The sequence below is a fragment of the Symphalangus syndactylus genome, chromosome 12, assembly GCF_028878055.3.
Source record: "Symphalangus syndactylus isolate Jambi chromosome 12, NHGRI_mSymSyn1-v2.1_pri, whole genome shotgun sequence".
Lineage (NCBI taxonomy): Eukaryota > Metazoa > Chordata > Mammalia > Primates > Hylobatidae > Symphalangus > Symphalangus syndactylus.
This window is the reverse complement of record NC_072441.2, coordinates 63,891,713-63,914,921: the sequence shown is the minus strand read 5'-3', so window position 1 is coordinate 63,914,921 and position 23,209 is coordinate 63,891,713. Positions and strand designations below refer to the sequence as shown.

General features: G+C 41.7%; 1 protein-coding gene across 6 annotated transcripts in view; it reads right to left on the bottom strand.

Annotated features, from left to right (window-relative positions):
• Nucleotides 1-22,554: 22,554 nt before the first annotated feature.
• The window catches only part of CHI3L2 (chitinase 3 like 2), a 38,795-nt gene continuing 38,140 nt past the window's right edge, over nt 22,555-23,209 (bottom strand). For all 6 annotated transcript variants that reach the window (XM_063624608.1, XM_063624607.1, XM_063624609.1 and 3 more), the window contains one exon: nt 22,555-22,779. The gene's annotated coding sequence lies outside the window, so the exon portion shown is untranslated. The remainder of the gene's footprint in view (nt 22,780-23,209) is intronic.

Below are 23,209 nucleotides of genomic sequence, written 5' to 3'. Positions count from 1 at the left end.
ATCTGAAAGAAGAGGGCATTAAAAAACAACAAGGAATTATCTGAAAGTACAAAACTCACTGGTAATATTAAGTACACAGAAAAACACAAAATAGTATAACACTGTAATTGTGCTGTATAAACTACTAATATCTCGAATAGAAAGACTAAAAGATGAACCTATCAAAAACAATAACGACAACTTTTCTAGACAGGTGGTACAATAACGTAGATATAGAAACAAGAAAAAGTTAAAAAGCAGGAAGATGAAGTTAAAGTGTGGTTTTTGTTAATTTTCCCTTTGCTTATTTATTAGTTTTGTTTATATAATCAGTGTTAAGTTGTTATCAGTTTAAAATAATGAGATTTAAAACGTTACTTGCAAGCCTCATGGTAGCCTCAAATAAGAAAACATACAGCAGATACACAAAATATAAAAAGCAAGAAATTAAAAATACCATGAGAGAAAATGACCTTCACTAAAAGGAAGACAGGAAGGAAGGAAAGAAGAGAAGATCACAAAACAGCCAGAAAATAAATAACAAAATGGCAAGAGTAAGTCCTTACTTATCAATAATAACATTCAATGTAAATAGACTAAACTCTTAGATCAAAAGACATCGAATGGCTGAGTAGATTCAAAAACAAGACCCAATTATCTGTTGCCTAAAAGAAACACACTTCACATATAAAGATATACATAGACTGAAAATAAACAGATGGAAAAAGATATCCCAAGGAAATAGAAACCAAAAAAGAGTAAGAGTAGCTATACTTGTATCAGATAAAATATATTTCAAGACAAAATCTATAAGAAGAGACAAAGAAAGTTGTTACATAACGATAAAGGGGTCAATTCAGCAAGAGGCTATAACAATAATAAATATACATGCATCCAACATTGGAGCACCCAGATATGAAAAGCAAATATTGTTAGAGCTAAAGAGAGAGGTGGACATCAATACAATAACAGCTGAAGACTTCAACACCCCACTTTCAGTATTGGAAATCAACAAAGAAACATTGGACTTAATCTGTCCTGTAGACCAAATGGACCTAATAAATATTTATAGAACATTCCATTCAGCAGCTACAGAATACACATTCTTCTCCTCTGCACATGGATCATTCTCAAGGGTAGACCACATGGTAGGACACAAGTCTTAAAACATTCAAAAGAATTGAAATAATATCAAGGATTGTCTCTGAGCACAATGGAGTAAAACTAGAAGTAAATGACAAGAGGAATTTTGGAAACTATATAAACACATAAAACTTAAAAAATATGCCCCTGAATGAACATTAGGTCAATGAAGAAATTAAGAAGGAGATTAGAAAATTTCTTGAAACAAATGATAATGGAAACACAACATAACAAAACCTGTAGGATAGAGTGAAAGCAATACGAATAGGGAAGTGCCTACATTTAAAAAATAGAAAAACTTTAAATAAACAACCTCACAATGCATCTTAAAGAACTAGAAAAGGAAGGGAAAGCCAAACCCAAAATTAGTTGAAGGAAAAAAAACTAATAAAGATTAGAGCCAAAGTAAATGAAATTGAAACAAAAAATACAAAACATCAGTGAAAAAACAAAAAGTTGTTTCTTTTGAGAAGATAAACAAAACTGACAAAAGTTTAGCCAGACTAAGAAAAAGAGACAAAAATAAATAAAATCAGAGATGCAAACGAAGGCATTGCAACCAATACCACAGAAATTCAAAGCATCATGAGTCTACTTTGAGCAACTATATGTCAATAAATTGGAAAACCTAGAAGAAATGGATAAATTTCTAAACACATACAACCTACAAAGAGAAACCATAAAGAAATCCAAAGCCCTGAGCAGACCAATAAGAAATAGTGAGATTGAGCCTGTAATAAAAGTCTCCTGGCAGGGAAAAGCCCAGGACCCAGTGGCTTCTGTATTAGTCAGTTCTCACGTTGCTATGAAGAAATACCTAAGATTGAGTAATTTATAAAGAAAAAAAGTTTAATTTGCTCATGATTCCACAGGCTGTACAGAAAGCATGATGCTGGCATCAGCTCAGCTTCTGAAGAGGCCCCAGGAAACTTACAATCACGGTGGAAGGCAAAGGAGGAGCCAGCACATCACATGGCCAGACCAAGAGAAAGTGATGGGGAGTTGCCCAGCTCTCTCAAGAACTCACTCATTATCATGAGAACAGCATCAAGAGAAAAATCAGCTCCCATGATGCAATCACCTCCCACCACCTCCAAGACTGGGGATTAAGATTTGACATGAAATTTAGGCAGGGACACAGATCAAAATGATATCAACTTCACTGCTGAATTTTACCAAACATTTAAAGAGGAACTAATAATAATCCTATTCAACTATTCTGAGCAACAGAGGTGGAGGGAATAATTCCAAACTTATTCTATGAAGCTAGTATTACCCTAATAACAAAACCAGACAGACACATCAAAAAAAGAAAACTGCAGGCCAATATCCCTGATGAACATTGATTCAAAAATCCTCAACAAAATAATGGCAAATTGAATTCAAAAACACATTAAAAAGATGATTATAACCAAGTGGGATTTGTCTCAGAGATGCAAGGATGGTTCGACATATACAAATTCATCAATGTGATCATTCATATGATCATTTCAACTGATGCTGATTGATAAATTTGATAAAATTCAACATCCATTCATGATTTAAAAAAACACTAAAAAACTGGATATAAAATAAATATACCTCAACATGATATAAGTCATATACAACAGACCCACAGTTAGTATCATATTGAATGGGGAAAACTGAAAGCCTTTCTTCTAAGATCTGGAACATGACGAGGATGCCCACTTGCACCACTGTTATTCAACCTAGTACTGGAAATCGTAGCTAGAGCAATAAGACAAAAGAAAGAAATAAAGGGCACCAAAATTGGGAAGGAAGAAGTTAAACTATTCTTCTTCACAGATGATATAATCTTATATTTGGAAAAACCTAAATACTCCACCCAAATCTATTAAAACTGAAATAAATTCAGTAAAGTTGCAGAATTCAAAATCAACATAACAAATCTGTAGAATTTTAATATGCTAACAGCAAATAATCTGAAAATGAAATAAAGAAAGTAACCTCATTTTCAGTAGCCATAAATAAAATAAAATATGTGGGAATAAACCCCAAAACAGAAACATCTCTACAATGACGATTGTAGAACATTGATGCAAGAAATTGAAGAGGAGACAAGAAATGGAAAGATATTTCATGTTCCTGGATTTGGAAGAATCAATGCTGCTAAAAATGTCCATACTACCCCAAGCAATTTATAGATTCAATTCAATCCCTATCAAAATACTGAAGACATGTTCACAGAAATAGAAAAAAAAAAATGCTAAAATTTATGTGTAAGCACAAAAGACTGAGAATAGCCAAATCTATCCTGAGCAAAAATAACAAAACTGGAGGAATCACATTGTCTGATTTCAAATTATACTACAGAGCTATAGTAACCAAAAGAGCATGATACTGGCATGCTGACACATAGACCAATGGAATACAATATCAAACCCAGAAACATATCCATACATCTACAGTGAGTTCATTTTTGACAAAGACACCAAGAACATACATTGGGGAAAAACAGTCACTTAAATAAATTGTGCTGGGAAAAATGGATATCTATATGCAGAAGAATGAAACTAGACCCCTATCAGTCTCCATATACAAAAATCAAATAAAATGGATTAAAGACTTAAATCTAAGAACTCAAACTATGAAACTACTAAAATAAAACATTTAGAAACTCTGTAGGACATTGGACTGAGCAAAGATTTATTGAGTAATACCCCAAAGGCACAGGCAACCAAAGCAAAAATGGACAAATGGGATCATATCCAGGTAAAAAGTTTTCGCATAGCAAAAAAAAAAAAAAAAACACCTAACAAAGTGAAGAGACAACTCACAGAATGCGAGAAAATATTTGCAAACTATCTATCTGGCATATATATATATATATATATATATATATATGTATATATATATATATATGTATATATATATGTATATATATGTATGTATGTATGTATATATGTATGTATGTATATATATAGAGAGAAGAAGCTCAGACAACTCTACAGGAAAGAAATCTTTTAATAATAATTCAATTAAAATTGGCAAAAGACAAAAATTCAAAAGAAGACATAAAAATGGCAAACACTTGTATGAAAGGTGCTCAACATAATCAATCATCAGAGAAATACAAATCAAAACTACAATAAGATACAATCTCACCCCAATTAAAATGGCTTTCACCTAAAAGACAGGCAAGAACAAATGCTGGCACATATTTGGATAAAGGAGGATGCTCATACACTGTTGGTGGGAATGTAAATTAGTACAACCAATATGGATAACAATTTGGAGGTTCCTCAAAAAACTAAAAATAAAGCCGCCATATGATCTAGCAAATTCACTGCTAGTATATACCCAAAAGAAAGGAAATCCATATATCAGAGAGATATCTTCACCCCTGTGTTTATTGCACCACTACTCACAATAGCCCAGATTTGGAATCAACCTAAGGGTCTTTCAACAGATGAATGAATAAAGAAAATGTGGTGCATATACACAACAGAGTACTATTCAGCCATAAAAAGTAATTAGATCCTGTCATTTGCTACAATGTGGATGGAACTGAAGGTCATTATGTTGAGTGAATTAAGCCAGACACAGAAAGACAAACTTTACATGTTCTCACTTATTTTGGGAGCTAAAAATTAAGACAATTGAACTCATGGAGATAGACAGTAGAATGATGGCTACCAGACCCTGGAAAGGATAGTGGGTGGGTGAGGGAGAAGTGGGGATAGTTAATGCGTACAAAAAAATAGAAAGAATGAACAAGATCTAGTATTTGATAGCACAACAGGGTGACTATAGTCAATAATAGTTTAATTGTACATTCAAAGATAAAGAGTATAATTGAATTTTTGTAACACAAAGGATAAATGCTTGAGTTGATAGACACCCATTTACCCTGAGATGATTATTATGCATTATATGCCTGTAACAGAATATTTCGTGTATCCCTAAATATATACAGCTACTATGTGCCTACAGAAATTAAAGAAGAAAAACTTATAATAATTTTGAATAAAATGCAAGCAAACTTAGAAGACTTGTGTACCAAAAAAGTTCAATACTATCATGGGACACTTCAAATTAATTAAAAAGTAATTCTTTAATGGCTCAAACATTTCTAAAATCCTACTGACAATAGGCAGCAAGGAGAGAAAGCACATAGTGCCGTGATGTGTGTTGTCTCGTATTCAGTATCAGTGTAGTTAATAAAATTTTATAGATCAGTTACTCTATGTATATAAAAAATCTAAAAATTTGACGATTTTTATTTTGAATGATAAAATATCAGTTTGGGGGACATATAGAGTGATTTATAGCTTGCAACCAGTTTTTAGAACATTTCTGCCCTATAGTTGTTTTAATTTGGAAGAAAATACACTTCATCGTTTTTCATCATGTTATGCTTCCATCAATATTTGAATTCATATTATCACCATAAAAATAATTGATTTTCAATGCTGAACTTTTAAACTGAATCTACAATAGCTTTACAATGATGTCAGATGTATCATGTTGCTATGGTTCGAATGTGTCCTTTCCAAAATTCAGCTGTTGCCAATGTGATAGCATTAAGAGGTGGGATATTTAAGAGATGATTAGGCCATATGGGCTCCTCCCTCATGAATAGGATGAAGGCCCTTTTTTTATTATTATTGTACTTTCAGTTCTGGGATACATGTGCACAAAGTGCAGGTTTGTTACACAGGTATACATGTGCCATGTTGGTTTGCTGCACCCATCAACTCATCATTTACATTAGGTATTTATCCTAATGCTATCCCTCTCCCAGCTCCCCCACCCCCTGACAGGCCCCAGTGTGTGATGTTCCCCGCCCTGTGTCCAAGTGATCTCATTGTTCAGTTCCCACCTATGAGAGAGAACATGTGGTGTTTGGTTTTCTGTCCTTGTGATAGCTTGCTGAGAATGACGGTTTCCAACTAGGATGAAGGCCCTTTTAAAAGTGGCTTCATGCAGCAATTCAGCTAGCCTGCCCTTCTGTTTTCTTGCCATATAAGGATGCAGCAAGAAGGTCTTCATCAGAGACCAGATACAGTCACCTTGATCTTAGACATTCCAGCCTCCAGAAATGTGAGAAATAAATCTTTGTTTTCTATAAATTACCCAATTTGTAGTTTTCTGCTATAGCAGCATAAATGGACTAAGACATTTAGAAGGAATATTGTTTTTACATAATGTTATGTTCCATCAATATTTGAATTCATATCACTACAAAATAATTAATTTTAGTGTTGAACCATTTAACTGAATTTAAAATAGCATTTAGGATAACATCTGATGTCTCTCCTTTAACGAAATGAACTACCAAAAAGCTTTTTTATTTCATAAGCTGTGTGAAAAAAAAATCCAACTATCCCATCATTATTTGAATAACTATCTTATCTGATTTTCTATTTGAAATATGATGACATTGATATTAACTTGGTATTATTTAAAAGCTTGGAAAGTTGTTCTGCAAATAGAACTTCACTTTTATATAGGTACACACACACATCTAAAACTTGGAATAGAAAAAGAGAAAAGTTAATTTGAAGCATCAGTCACTTGATCTACCTAATGAAAATTTATGTTTCATTTAGTGTCTTAGTCCACTCAGGCTACTGTAACAAAATACAATAAACTGGGTAGCTTATAAACAACAGACATTTATTTTCCCCAGTTCTGGAGGTTAGGAATCCAAGATGAAGAAGTGGGCAGATTCAGTGTCTGGTGAGGACCCACTTTCTGGTTTATATATAAAAGCTTCTAGCTGTGTCCTTACATGGTGGAAGAGGTTTGCCAGTTCTCTGGGTTTGCTAGTTCTCTTTATAAGGCCCCTAATTCTAAGCACCTCCCATAGGCCTCATTTCCCAATACTATCACCTGGGGGTTAGGATTTCAATTAATTTGGCTAGGGACACAAACGTTCAGACGATGGCACTTAGTGACATAAATAATACCTTTGGCAGCTACTTTTGTGAAATCATCATCTTTAGGCAAAATCCTCTTAAAATAATTTTTTTGAAGTAGACACTGATGCTTGTTCAGCAGATTTATGTCTTTTGGTTTTCATGCTATATCAAATAACCCCATGGTGATTGGTAAATGTCAACCAACATCTTATGCAAGTTGTACATAAGTTATACATTCACCATCAACTTTCTTGGAAAATGGAAATTCATTACTTAATTTTTTATTATGTAGACATTTGAACTTTTAAAGCTCATTGCTGACAACAGCATTTATTTGTAAAATAGAAAGTGTTACCAAACAATAAAATAAATAAGTGGTTGTAGATTTATACTACACAATAGATGATAAAGCCCTTGTAGGAAGAGCATTCAGACTACTCTCTACAAACTCAGTGGAATGTCTTTTTAGTTTCTATTAATATTTCCCTGTTTATATTCCACATACTCTTAACCTATAATTACCCACTGATCATGCTGACATGTGGCCTGATGGCTTTATGCATCTCACAGGCCATGGCACAACTGGCTGGTCCACGAAGGGGCTGGCAGGAGCAGCAGTCCCTCACCAGTCCTGGAGACCAGAGGTGAGAGCTATCTCTAGCTACTTCCGTCCTAGCACACATCAGTTTATTAGCAAGCACCCAGCAAGTAGTCATTGAAAGGGGGCTGTAATTTGTTTTGTCAGAAAAGGGCCAGGAAAGGAGAGGGGTTATCGCTGGTAAATGTTCAGATTTAACCACATATTAAAGAATTCTGTTTATGAAACACTGCAAAAAGTAGTATAAAGTGGAGGTGTATAAATAGTAATAAAAATACTTTATAATAAAAATTTTAAACCCACACAATTGCTAAATGAATTGGACACTGGAACAATAGTTAACCAGGACTTTCCCAAGCAAACAGAGATGTATAGACATCCTGCTTATACTCCAGCTAGCCAGATGGGAGGGACAAAATAAACTTCTGGGGATTCTGTTTATGACTGATTATGACAGTTTTGTCAAAAGCGTATAATCCACAGACTCCCTCCCTATCTACCAATAAACAAGTTAATGTGGCTGGACAAAGAGGTGTCTCTCTTGCTTGGTGAGCTGCATTCTTCCTGCCTTCTGCAGCATGGTAGCTGGGGAAAAAGCCAAGGCCAGGCTCTGGAGGTGGTAGGAGAAAGAGAACCTCTGACTCCTGCTGTAATGTGGTTTTTCTTCTAGCTTTCTTATTGCCTTCCCTAAGGGAATCAAAGGGTACATTGCAGCATGGTGTGGCAATAAAATGATAATAAATGAATTTGTTTTGAAAATGAAGTAATCTTGAAATCATCAGTGATGGTCTTTTTTCCTAACCTCATAGGTGTGGAAGTGGTGTGTGTAAACTAGCCCGTGGTTGGCCCATCATGCTGTGTCCTTAAAACACAGGCTTTCTTAGGGTTGTTTGCCATGGAGTTGGGAAATGAGTAAACTTCGTGAAGAGTTCCTGAAGAGGGTGGATGCCGTAAATTAAGTGTTCCAAGTCCAGCCACTCTTCTGGGTCCTTCCGCAAGACCCTTTGAAGGCATATTTGTGAGAAAGAATGAGGCTTTATTTTCTCCTGTTCCTTAGAGACTATTTCCTCTCTCATCCTGCTTCAGGAGGGGCCAGAGTGCCAGAACTTCCCAAAGAGATGCTCAGAGAGGTCCCAGGTACCTGTTCCTTCTTCTCTCTCAGCCTCAATGTTTGGGCGTCTCCTGGGAACTTGTGAACAATGAGGATTAGGGGGTGGCAGTAGGTTGTCTTTTACTTGCAGGATACTATCACACAGATTTATAAATCAAAACAGACAACTTGGCATTCACATGCAAAACTTCCCTTTAATCATCCTTTAGTCTTACAATCTCCAAGGGACCCAACAGGTGAATAGCTTATGCCCAGTTACAGCAAGAGCAGCTGGTATCGAAGACCAGGCCTTCCTGACAAGCCTCCTCATAGGTGTGCTCATCCACACAGTTGTAGAAGGCACGCTTGCTGGTAGGACTAGGATACAGACCTTTGGACTTCCCAGTACAGAACCCACTGCCACCAGTGCTGCCACCCCAGGTGCTGCAGTGATGATGGGGGCCAAGCTGGTGCCCAGGATAGAGGTGGGTACTCTGCAACCTGAAGAGAGAAGGAAAATGGTCCCCATAAGCTCAGGAGAGGACTCCTTTCCCAGGATGAGTGTCATGTCTGTAAGGTCACTGTAGGTTTCTCTCAGTACACATCCTACCTAAACCAGTGGTTTAATGCTCTGAGCCTGAATTGAGGATACCCAAGTTCATAGCCCAGCTCTGCCATGAGCTATGTGACCATGAGAAATTCATTAACACTTCTCTGAGCCTCAATTTCCTCTCTGAAATGATGGCATAATTGTATTATCTCTTAGAATTATTAGGTAAAGCATTTTCCAACGTGCACGCTATATAGCATAGTGAGTACCACATAATTATTAGCTTTTATTTGTAAGTAAACTAATACACCTGGCACCAAGAGTGCCTATGAGAATTATATGAAATCTAAAAGAACCAGCAGGCTTGACACGGAGTAAAGATCCAATGATTAGCACTAGCTTTTTCCGCAGCTTCCCAGCCCCTCTTTCTTCCTGGACTTGCCCTGTTCTTGGGGCTGGGATAGAATCATGGGTTGAGACCATCTGTAGCTCTGCTCTCCACTTCAGGAAAGATGCTAGCTGAGCCCCTTTAGAGTTCTCCTTCTCTCATTCCTTTCCTCATCTTCTAAGTTTTTAATCCCTCCCTTGCTTTTTTTTTCTTCTGACCCACAAAGTTCATAAAAGCTGGAGCTGAGCAGCAGTGACAGGGAATATGGTGTTTTTGTCCCCTTCCCTACCCAGGCTCCAGCATGTTCAGTTCACTTTATAGAAGCTTCCCTGAGTAGCTCTACAGAGGAGAATCCTTCAGAATATTGATAGGTCCCCTTTTACTTGCCAGGGCTGTCACTCATGGCCTGCCCCCTAGTAAGTCCACTGGGTCTTGCTTTATGGGTCCTAAATGCAAGTTCCAACTGGACACACTAAGACAGCTGGAAGATCTGGAGGAGGCCTTGTTTGAGGTGAGACTGGAAGGAGCTCTGGTCTTCTCTTCTTCTTAACCATGTCTAGTTTGTTATCTCATGGCTGGTAGGTCATCACTACTTACTGGGTGCGGAGACACCAAGCGTGGATTTGAGCGCATTCATGAGAGGGTATTTGCCTCATCCACAGAAAGTGCCTGTGAAATTATCCAGGTCAATGGCCCAGACCATGGCCCCTCCAAATCTGTTCTTTAGCAGCCACTAAACAAGTGGGAGAGAACCAGGGGGACTCTGGGCTGTCCTTGCACAAATGCAGGGAGCAACTATAGCAGGATAGCAGGAGGACTATGATCTAGTCATGGAGAGGAGAGACTGGGGGTGGGTTTTGAGGAGGCAACTTTGAGGAATTCATGAACATATTTGTATGTACAAGACTGTAGGACTAAGTCACGGAGAATGAGTCTTGGCCCCAAGCAGCTCTTACCCCCTGCCCTTTGTTATCACCAACCACCTTCTGAGAAGTCACCTCGGAGCTGGAGTTTGGGTGGGTTGAGTGCTATAGAGATATAGGGCCCTTCACAAAGCAAAGTACCTGGGCAAAGTGAGAGGGCTCTAGATGGAAGGTGTAGGATGAAGGTCCCTGGGATTGATAAACAGCAATTATGTCCTCCCCAGACCTGAGCATAACCTCACAGGTCAGAGGCTCTATCGCCTCCTGATTTGGGCTCAGCCTATGTGAATTTGCCATGGGCAGGAGATAGGCAAAGGAGAGCAAAAAACTCTGTGGTCTACACTTTGTCTTTGGAGTGGGGAAGAACACCTGTCTCAAGAAGTAGGAAGCATGAATCAAAGAGCTACATGAGAACCAGAGAAAAGCAGGGGAGGGGGCCAAAGGAGAGTCTCCAAGGGTGGGAAGAAGGAGAAAGTGCAGGAGCCAAGGAAAGGAAGGAAAAGGAGGTGAAGGGGTTGCTCCAACTGCCAGGCTCTGTGGCTGGGTCACTGGCTCACCCTGAAACTTCACAACCTCCCTGCATCTCTCTCCTCACCTCCCTCAGGGGTCTCCTGGGATTGCAATTCAAAGGCAACTGGAGGGCAGGTCCCCTAACTCTCCCCAGCCATGCATTAGGAAGATTGTGGAGGGCCTTACCTTGAGAGTGAAGCTCTCGGAGTTGTCATACCTGATCCACTGGTTCCCCTTGTAGGCATAAGGCACCTCCCGGGGGGCATTCCACACCTCGGTGGTTCCTTTCAGGAAGGAGCAGAACTGGGGCAGGTACAGAAGGAGCAGTCATAACTCAGATGGGCCCTGCTGTACTCAGGCCAATTCTCTGTCCTCCCTCCATTTCTTTTCTAAGATCCACATCCCAGCCCATTCCCCTTTGCTGGAAATAACAGAACCTGGTTCCAGTGTCACCCAGCTCCCTGCCTTGCTTTTGTCCCATGGGACAGTGGAGTGCTCTAGCTAGAGAGATGAGACATGAATTCAGTCCTGTCTGCCAGTAACCTCATGTGCAACAATGGACAAGCAGCTTCTTTATGCCTTGTGTCCTGGTTTCCTTTTGAAATGAATTTGTTCCTTTTGTTTGAAAGAGTTGTGTCTCACAAGAGCTAATAAGAGGACAGTATAGCATAACGGGTAAGGTCTGAGATTCTGGAGCTGGACAACTTAAGTTTGAATCCCAGCTCTGCCACTTACTAATTCTGTGACCTTGAGCAAATTACTTAACCTCTCTGTGCCTCGGTGACCTCTTGAATAAGATGGGGAGAATGCAGTACCTTATTGTTTGTTAAATGAGATGATACATAAAAAATCACTTGGAGCACAATCTGCCTCTCCATTTGCACTCAGTAAGCATTAGCTAGTTCTAGTATTAAAGATGCATGTTTACTTTAAAAGGTTAACATTTAAGATGTTTTATCAATCTTTGACTTTTCCTTTCTCTCAGTGCCACATATATTCAGAGCAGTCAGCAACGGGGTACCCTCTACTGGAAATCGGAGTGTAGACTCTCTCCCCATTGACATATCTTCAACCTTGAGAACAGAGAGAGTGGGTCCTCTAGGCCCTCTGAGGACATTACCTCAAAGTAGGCAAGGGTTCCAGCCTCCTGTTTATAGGGCCCAGAAGTCCCAGGGTCAGAAGTAGGAGCATCCAGGCCATGATTGGCAGGATTACTGAGAGTGAAGGTGTGAGCATAAGCCCCAAAGCCCACCATCAGCTTCTCAGCAGGGGCACCTTGGCTCTTCCAGCAGTTCATTGAATAATCCTGGAGGCAAGATGATGAAGATATCATGAGAAAGCAGCTGAACATGTACCCAGAGGCCTTGGAACAGCCTAGGTTTTCTGCCTAATTCCCTAGTATCTCCAGGTACAGCATCCAGTCAAACCCCTTCTACAGTCCAATCTCATTGAAAGGAAAGGAGTGCTGCCCCTTCTAGAACGTGTGTTACGACAGGTTCATTGCTTTAGTAGCAGGGTCCAGTGTTAGCCAGAGATCCTCTTTTTCCTCATACTGGAGTTCATTTGGGGCGTGACTGGTGTTCAGCCATGCATCCACTTGTTTTCCCAATGGGCTTACTACAATGTTGAGAATTGTTCGTGAATGGAGCATCGACTGGGAGATTTTCCCATGTCAATTTTTAAATCCCTGGTTGAAATCTCCACTGAAATGACATCTAGCCCATTTACTCACCTAGTAATCATTAGTCAGACTAACTATTACAGCTGCCTAAACCATACAAAGTAGGAAGAAAGACGGTGGAAGGGAGGGAAGGAAGAGTGGGAAGAAGATGGATCATGAAATGTGCTCCTAGCATAAATGGAAAATATATTTTTTTAAATTCCCCAATGTTTGGGATTATCCCAAGCCACTATCCTGCTTCCTTTTTTGTGAAAGATGAATGGATACAATCAGTCACAGGGACAGGGAGGTAGAGAACATGAGCTGTCCATCAAGTTTCTTGGTCTCCCTTGCAGTCTGGGGCCGGGGATCCAGTGACAGGCTTTGAAGATGTCTGTTAGGACCGGCTTCCTCACTCACCATATTAAAGTATTTGTAGTCTCCCTGGTCATTAGGTCCTGCAAACGGAGGTGTCCTCTCCTATGAAGCCCTCCCAGGAGCCCCTTAGGTCACAGGTCATCACACTGATGAGGTCCATGTACCTTAGGTAGTTGGGGGAGGGAGCAAGAAGAAATAAATGACCCAAGGGAAATCATTCTTTCTAACCCACTACCCCTAACACTCCTAGTCCCAAATTGGCTGATTGCAGATTTGCCAAACAGCCAAATCTGCTGTTTGCCACTATGCAATTAGGTTTCCCTTATGCATTGTTATTCTTTATTCCATTCTCCCTCACCCTCATCTCAAGAGCACCTGGAATATAAAATGCACCCATAGCATGATTACTATCTGGCTATACTCAGACCTTCAGGACTTGTAGAAGCTTAAGACTCAATTAACCTCCAAATGACCGTTTACCCTAGAGAACCTTGGAGATAGACTTAGAAACAAGGCCAGCATTCATACTGTCTCCCTCTGCCTCTTCCTCAGGAATTGAGGTCATTTCATTCCTCTGAGATAGAGTCCTCTCTATCCTGGGTAGCTGAGCATTGGTCACTGGTATCTGGGCATTTGACAATGCCCGGGGAAGGTCTAAGGGTCACTTAGCTCTGAATATGAGCTCCTGGGTTTGCTTGCCTTGACATCTCGGGGGTCTGGAGGCAGTCTCAATGGTGCCTTTGCCAGCTGACACAGCAGCACACATCAACAATCTGGGCTTTTTGCTGCGGGTAGACTCTTGCTCAAAAGCCTCATACATTTCCTGTGAAACAGAAGACACTGAACACAGGCTAGAGGGACAAGTGGGCATGTGACAAGGTCACAGCTCTTATGAAGAAAGCTGCAAAGTGCTCGGTTTAGAGTACTTTGATCCAAAAGCTGTTTTTGGTCTCTGGGGACAACAGTAAGCTGTCTTCTGAAAACTTGGAAATGAGGGAAATTCGGTCATCTTCTGACAGTTAAATTTTAAAGTAAACAAATAATGTCCAGAGTAGAATTTTTTTTTTTTTGAAAAGGAGGGAGATTGTATTCAAGAGACAAAAATGGCCTCCAGCACTGCAAGCTGTATATGTGATTGCATCTAATAGTCAGAAAAATGGAAGAAGGGGAAATAAGAGCATCGAAGCCAACATTGGTGCTCAAAGATATACTTCTCACTGCCAGTGGGAGTTTTCCCCAAAAGAGAGATCTGCTCTTACACTAAAGAGATGAGGCTGTGAGCCAGAAAGGATGAGATCCACACCCCTGGCCAGCATATATTCAGCCTCTCTCAGAACCCCTCTCCAGAGAGAGGCCTTGTCCCAGCCCGCTGTGGGCCAGATCGTGTGTTCTTTGGACACAGTGAGGGTGAGACACCTTCAACAGGATGGTGAAGAGCTGCTGGGTGTCAGCTGGGCTGCCATGGTTGCCTGGATACTCCCAATCAATGTCCAGCCCACCGAAGTTGTGCTTCCTCAGAAACTGTATGGCTGACTGCATGAAGGTCTGGCGGTTCTCAGCAGTGGCCGCCATGTCAGAGAATCTGGAGTCAATAAGTCATTGTAGCCTAAATCACAGTAGCCTCAGCTCCTGGATACCCTGTCTTGCCACTTATCCTCCTTACTATTTGCCTGGACATACATTCAGTTATTCTGTCATCTATTGTCATTTACTGTCATTCAGTTTTCTGTCATTTATTAACATTGCTGGGATAGAGTGGTGAATAAAATAGTTTCTGCCCTGGAGGAGCTCATATAGAGGAAGGTATAGATAAGTAAATGGAACTTAAAATACAGTGTGGTATAGGATGACTATAGTTAACAATAATGTATAGTTTCAAATGGCTAAAAAGAGAATATTAAATGTTGTCAACACAAAAAATGACAAATGTTTGAGATGATGAATATGCTAATTACCCTGATCTGATCACTCTACATTATATGTATTGAAACATCACTATGTATCCCATAAATATGTACAGTTATTATATGCCAATTAAAAAACAAAGTTAAAAATAATATAACAAAAAATCATGAAATGTCCAATTTAAAAAAGTAGCGTGGTAAGAGCTATGATGAAGGAAGAGCAGACTTCAGGAAGACCTGGTCAGAGAAGAGTTCTGGGATGTCTACCCTGGGGTCTGAGGCACAGGGTTCACTCACTTTAGAGAAACTTACAGTCCTTGAAGTTTGGAAGAGACTGATTAATCTGGAAATGATTCAATCCTGAATACTAGGTCTTATCCCTGGGATCCAAAGTTCCAGCCACCAACAGACAGCAAGGTTTTCAGTTCTGTGTTGCTAGAGATAAAAAGATGCTAGTGTAAAGAAATTCCACTTGCAGGAAGCTGTCATTTGCCAGTCAGTCCCTCCACCCTCACATTCCACACAAAGCCTTTGTGTTGGGAACAGAGCTCTCTGTAGGATCAAGGGGCCCTTGTGCCATGAGTCCTCCAGGGCACGTTATAAATAACTCGTTGAGTAGGTTCTTGCTCCCATCTCTGCCAGTGGGCTGATGGACTCTGGTGCAGAAGGGAGCTTCAGGGAAGAAAAGACAGGGCAACCTGGGGAGGATGAGGGAGCCAGAAATCAGCCCCTTAGCACAGAAAGTAGATTGGCTGGAGCTTCCGGGATACACAAGACCAGAAAGCTAGAAGTCAGAGTCAAGGAGAGAGCAAGGAACACAGGCAGTGGAAGTGTCTACCATTTACTGAGTGCCTGCTAAATACCAGGTACTTTACACGCATTTCTTCTTTAATCCTTATAATCCCACAAGACAGAAACTTTTAATATCATTTGACCTTTAAGCGGCATTCAGAGAGATTAAGCAACTTGACCAAGATCATCCAACTTGTAAGGTGGCAGAGCCAGGATTCACAACTAAGTCCTTTATACCATGGTCCTGTGAGCTTGACCGTAAAACCTACCCATTGGATTCCTGATGGGACAAAAGCATCAACCTAGCTGATAAGGTGATCTGGCCTTCCGGGGTTCTGTGGGGCTAGGGAAAGCTTTTAACCTCCTTATGACTCAGTTTCCTCAAACTTAACATGGTTTTAATATACCCACTTCATTGCGTTTAATGTGTGGGTATATAAAATAATAAATGAAAAGCACCTCGCACACAGTAGTTACCCATAAATATGCTAAGCATTTAGCTGATGCAATTTTAGGTTAAATTGGCAGCTAGTTGATAGGTTGTTGTGGGGCTGTACAGCAACATGGAAAACTTCAGGTGATACTATTCACAGAGAATCCTTTGTGGATGGCACCTCCTGTGACACACAGAATAGAATGCTGGGGAGTTGAACTTCCTGGAGAAAATAATCCAGAAAAATGACAGCAACTTGCCTCTCCTGGGGAGAAGGATGCTGAAGGCTCTACCGATGAGGCACGGCATCAGAGTGACTGTGGACAACACTCAAAGGCTAAACATTCTGCTGTTGGTATCTTTTGGGGAACTTGTGAAAGCCTCATGTAAAAGCCTTTAACCCAGCACAAAGCCCAAGTCCAGAGCTCACTAGCTTTAAGGCCATTGATGCCAGCATAGAGGGCCTTATCATCCCACTCGATGGTTTTGATCTGGTTGTTGGCCATGCCGGCGAAGGTGTAGATGACGTGTGTGCACAGGCAAGGGTCCACATTCTGGGGCATGTAGTGAAAAATCCCAGGGTGGTACTGGCTCCAGTTGGTGAAGTAACAGCTGATTTGGTTGCTGTGCACAGAATGGCAGGGAAGTAAGGGTTGTGCCCTGCCCTAATGTCCCCCTCCCCATGCTCCGGCACTCCTCACCCTCTCATGGGATACTTACCCAGCTGCAGCAGGAGGGCCAGACCTAAAGACAAAGCGACCTTGGTCAGAGGGTGCCAGGTTCATCCTTTCTCTGGCTGGGAAGCGGCAAGCCTAGGGCAGCCCTGGCCAGTAAATGGGGAAAGGGAGATGGGGCTTGACGCCCCCTCTGCTCTATAAAGCCTTTCCCAACGTAGGCTACTGTATGATGTGTTTGGAGCAGGTGGCTAATGTAGGCATTCACTTGGGTACCTGGAAGCTCAGATGATGGTGTGTAACTCAGGAGCCAGGAGAATGTGTTGTTATTCTTTCAATAAAGCTATATTAATTACTAGGTGGTAGAGATCAAAAGACTACATAGGCAGGGTCCCTGCCCTCAAGGAGCTCACAGCCTGGCAGAAAGTCACACCTGTAAGCACATAGGTGCAATGCCATATGACAAGTGATAAAATTGAGACACAGAGGTCAGGGAAGACTTCCCAAGAGTGGTGACCTTGGGACTGAAACTCCCTGCTGTCCCTCTAGTCCCGTTTGACATTTGTGCTTATCCCCATCACAGCCCTTACCACACTGAAAGATGATTGTTTATTGGTCTGCCCATCAGACTGCGAGCTCTGTGAGGGCAAGGACTGTGCTGACACTGCTGAGTCCCCACTACCCAGCACGCACTCAGCTCTCTATCAATATGTGTTGAATGAATGGACCCTAAAGATAAGCCAGATTGGTGGGGAGGGGCACAGGAGGCATTGAAGGTGAAGAAGGGGAGATTTCAGGCAGAGGACCCCTTTCCATAGCAGTCTCTTCACCCTAGAGCTACAATTCGCCTTTTCCAGGAACAGCTACACTCTACTTTTCAACTCAGATGAAGCTTTTAAATTGTATCCTTTTCCAAGCCACCCAACCACACCCTGGATGTGCTATTGTGCCATCCCGGTGATCACCCTTATTGGGCTTCTTTCTACAGTTTGGTCACTCTTTCTGGGAAACAAGTTGGCCATGGGGGAGCTGCATTAACTCTTTAAGGCCTTTTCTTCCTCTCTCCCAAACCCCCTCCTATGCACCTGCTCGCAGAGTTCTACATTCAGAGAAACATCTGTGTCATCCATTTTTCTACTAATTGCTCCTGGTAGTTGGTTAATCTTTGATTAAGTGAGTGTCTTGAGCTCCTGCTCTGTGGCTGGCATTGATCGGGAATCACAGAACACTGGAAAGGGGTTGGGGTGGGGGCTGGCCTAAGTCTTCTATTATTTCATGTGGTGGAAATGGCCTTGTCCTGGTCTGCCGGAGTTATCCCCTTTCCCTCCTGTATGAAGTCCTAAGGTGCTCAGTGAGCTCTTCCTTACTTCCCTACCATGTTATGAACTCAAGAAGGCTGCAAGAGAGGGAGGAAGGAGACAGTGCAGGCCTTTGGAGCGTAGGGTAGGGGAGGAGACAGCAAGTGAACTGAGGAGAAAAGGCAGCTGCTCTGAAAGCTAAATTCAGCTTGCCTGGGAAAGACTCATCAGCAAGAATCAGCAGCTGGCTCATTTTGCTGGGAAGTCCTAAATGCAAATTCTGGGTCTGAGTGGGGTACTCAACAGCTTTCTATAGGGAGCATGCAGGCCCTCTCATCCTGCACCTGGCCCCCTTCAGCAGGCATGATGGGAGATCAGGAATAAAGGGATAGGGGTGGCATACGGCTCCCCTTAGCTCTCTGAATCTTATCTGTGTTTTCCATCTTGGGTAATCAACCCAGGGACACATGGAAAGGCAGCTTTAAAAGGCTGTTGACTGAAAGTTCTTTGAGGAAAATGGCATATTTGGCACACGTATGAGGCTGACCTAGAGTCCAAAGTCATTTGGGGTCAGAGTAGGCCCCATGTATCCAAAGAGACCAGCTGGATGCTAGCAGAGGAGTATGGACAAAGGACATCAAGTAACCATTTGACCATATTCCTGGATAAACCATCCTGGGTGGGTGGACCCTGCCTAGGCCCTAACACCTTGATTCTATTATAGCAATAGATTTGGGTAGTGGCTATAAGAAGTTTGTGAGTTCTATCAAGTTTGGCATGAGAAAGCATCATTTTCCAAGGTTGTTTCTGTTTATTCGAAGGTTGTCTGGTTTACAGAGGATAGAGAAAATTCACCTGGGACAGATATTTCTAATTATGCTTTGACTCAGAAAGGAGAGGCAGCAAGCCCTGGGACAGGTCCCGGAAACAATGTATATCAGAGAAAAGACAGCTGCAAAAATGCCCAGGGTCAAAGCTTTGAAAATCACAATATTTTAAGACCTACCTCCTTCCATCCCCAGTCTTACTACCCATACATAGAGGGATGCCATCTACAGGAAGCCCACCATGATGCCACATCATAGGTTTCTAGACCATTTCTGAGGGTCCCTCTGCCCCAGAAGACAACGAAAGTACCAAAGATGTGGTCTGCTGTCCTCCAAGGCACGCCTTTTTAAAAAACCTTTGGTATTGACATTAGTCCCGAGGCATCTACATAGCCTAATTTAATGAATCCCCATCTAGGAGACAGTCTTGCTGCTGGCTCCACTCCCAGTATATGCCAAGATACCTCCTTCTTAAGAGATCTGCCAGGTACATTTTCAAGATTTTTCTGGGAGATGCTACTCAGACCGTTGGGATCTTTGAGGCCGGATCCATTTAAAGGCAAATTAGATTCACAAAGAAAACAGAAATGGGTCCTACAAACTTTAGTACATGTGTGTGGTTGTGCAGAGCTGATGGCATTACCAAAGCTATTTATTACCTACAATCTGTCCCCATCCTTCCCAGGCTTTTGACTGTTTAGCTTCTGTCTGAACACTAGAAGAATGTCAAAAACTGGAGGCACTGACTAACTAGAACTGGAGCAGTATTGAACACAATTAACAGCGAACATTCATTCAGCACTTACAATGTGCTCAATGCTTCATACGTATTAATTCGTTTATTCAAAACTATCCCTTCAGGAAGATGCTATTACTGTCATCTGTTTTACATATTAGGAAAACCGAGGGACAGGAGACTAAGCAAACTGCCAAAGATCACACTGAGAAGTAGCAGAGCTGTAATCCAAGTGGAGACAAACTGACTCTGGGGCCTGGGTTCTTATGACCTCCTGACTCTTGCCCCTACTGCCCCTGAGCAAGTCTAAGATATGGTTCCTCCTTGGCATAAGTCTCAGCCTACAAAGATCTCCTCAAAGGGGTTGTAGTGGGTAGGGGTGTAGGGGAGAGGAGAGGAGAGGAGAGGAGAGGAGAAGGAAAGGATGACCAGAATCCATCCCCAACCCCAGCCAAACAAGGGGCCTTGATTTCCTTAATCTTCTCCTGGATGTTTGCATAACAAATGGTTCTATCCTCACAGCAAGCATGAGAGAGGGCTCCATAGAGTTCAAGGCTTAGAGCCCAAGACATAGACCTTTAATGGGCTCTTAGGCTCCGTGCAAGGCCAAGGTTAACGTGTTGGGCAGCTGCCCATACTCTCTCTTGTGCCCGTTATAGCAGCTGGATAATGGAAGTGTTAAATTAACTTTGGCCTGAGGTTATCTCTGTAGTTTGAGTGCCTACTAATGAACTGGAACCTAATGTAGCATGTAAATAAACTGAAACCTAACTTAGAAGTATATTTTTTTGTAACAGTAACCAGATCTCAGCCAATCACAGGCAGCCAACTGGTGGGACCATGTTTAAATAAGGCAAACTCCTGGCTGTGACCAATTAGACTATTTCTCTACTTTCTGTTCTGTCTATAAATACTCATTCTCCATATTGCAGAGGAGAGCTCTCTGAACCTCTTCTGGTTCTGAGTGTTGCTGAATTCATTGAATCATTCTTTGCTCAAATAAACTCTCTTAGATTTGTTTTATCTAATGTTTTCCTTTTAATGGAAATAATAACAAACACAAATAGTATTTGTGATGTGTCAGGCATTTGCCCAAAAGCCTTACAAATATTAACTTACCTAACCATTATCATATCCCTGAGAGGTAGATACTGTTATTATCCCCACCTTAAAAATGAGAAAGCTGGGGGCACATAAAAGATAAATAACATGCCCAAGGTCACATAGCCACTAGGTTGGTGACAAAGCCACTGTGTGTGAACCCAGGAGATCTGGCTCCAGACTATGTTCTTAATTACTCTGCTCTTCTGCTTCTTGAGAATTCAATTACCATAGGAAGCAAAGTTAGAAAGCCAGAGTTAGAAAGCCAGAGAGGTGCCCAAGCAATTTCTACCTTGTAGTAAGAAGATCTGAGCACTGGAGCAGCATTCAAGGGGACCTTGGGGACTAACTTCCCCTAGTATCCGTCAGTGCTTGCCACTCCCATTCTTTGGTATGTATGTCTGGGGTTTTCCATCATAACAGGATATTCAAAGCAGTTTTGAAAAATGTCTTCCGGTATTCCCACCTTATGCCGCTTTGATCATGTAGCCACCTCTAATGCCCTCCTCCAGAGACATTCTGGTACGGCCGCCTTCTTGGATTCAGTCTAGTTGCCACCACTTATCAGACATGTACCCTTACACTGATGCCCCAGTTAGCTCATCTGAAAATTGGGTTTATTATCACTTACTTCACAAGCCATGAGAATTAAATATTGCATGGAACTGTTGTCCAAAGCTCAGGATAAAAGTGGCTTTTCCAGAAGGAAAAGATTGGAAGAAATTGGGAAAATGGGGGAAAAGAGTTCATCCTAAAATTAAGGAGTCTGACACCAGAATCAGCCTTAGACCTGGTGCTGTGAGCACCGTGCTTTAGAAAAGGAGTTGGCAAACTTTTCTGTAAAGGGCCAGAGAGTAAATAGTTTAGGCTTTGCAGGCCATACCGTCTCTGTCATACTTCTCAACACTGCCATCTTTGGGAGAAAGCAGCCACAGACAATATGTAAACAAACTGAGTGTGGCTGTCTCCCAATAAAATTTTATTACAAAAACAGGCAGTGGGCTAGCTTTGATCCATGGGCCGTAGTTTGCTGACCCTCCTTTGGAGGGTCCCACTTGGGCCCTCTTCCAGTTGCACCCCTCCCGACAAGGTAAGGAGACTGCCAGGCTAGGAGAACATTCACCTAAAGCTCACATACCTCCTCTTCTAAATCATGATCCAGATATCCAGCATTTCTACCCAAATAGCCAGAAGAGCCTGGGCGCTCTCTCAGGGCCTGCACATGACTTTTCCCTGGGCCCATCTTCACTGAGAGTGGACCACAACGTTGGTGTGCACATGCATAGCCCAGAGGCGGGTGTATGTGTGTGTGGGTGGGTTTGTGTGTTGGAGGTTGAAGGTAGAGGGTAGAGTGCAGATGAAGCTTGGATACAAAGCCTACAATGACCACAAGTATGCCCATGAGGCCTCTACTGTGAGAGACAGAGGCAAAGATGGGAATTCTGGTGTGGTATTCCAAGGAGCCTGAGAATCTTAAATTTTCAGGTTCTGATCTTCTAGGTGGTTGCAAAGTTGTATGTGTGAATGTTGGAGGATAAGTCATATTTTAACAGCATGTTAGCTGTTTTTAATATTTAAACATGATATGCAAACCTTCGTTTTCACCCTAGCTCTGGACCCCACAAATAGTAGGGACAGAACAACCTGATATCACAGGGTCAAGGACTGAACAAATGAGGTCATACTTACTAGAGCAAAATGAATTTTTTTTTATTGTACTTCAGGGCAACAAGTCAACAGCTGCAGGAAAACAAAACCAGGTCCAATCCATGATCTAAGAGGAAGTCAGGAAGGGCTTGGAAGAGAGATCCAAAGGCCAGCCTGGCAAGGGGAATCCCACATGAGAATTCCTGGGAGAGAGCAGGCCCCAGGCAGCAAGGTCACCTTGACTGCTTCTCTGTAAGTTAATCCTGGAAACAAAAGGAAAAATATTTCAAAGCCCAACTCAGTAAACTGAGGCCTAAGTTAAGTTACTAAACAATGGATGCTCAGAGTTGGAAGGCTGCTACCCAATCATCTAATTAGGAGTTTTCAAATGGTTCTAGGCCCTTTGCCAGGATAGCAGAGCCAGTCCCTTTTAGTTGTCTGTCTGCAGTGAGCCCCAGCGCCCTGCTTCTCCACCCTCTGCCCTAGAACCAATGTATCACAGCATAACTGGTTGGTCAGCAACAGCCTTCATCTGTACAGGAGGATACACAACACACCTAGGGAACTGGGGGCCCAGGGATGGAGCAGCAGCAAAGCCACTGACCTTCAAGGTAATAGGGAGGTTTGGGTAAAGGCGTACCAATAATGACCATGGGAGCTCCCAAATGTCTAGACTAAGTAAGATCAACTGTG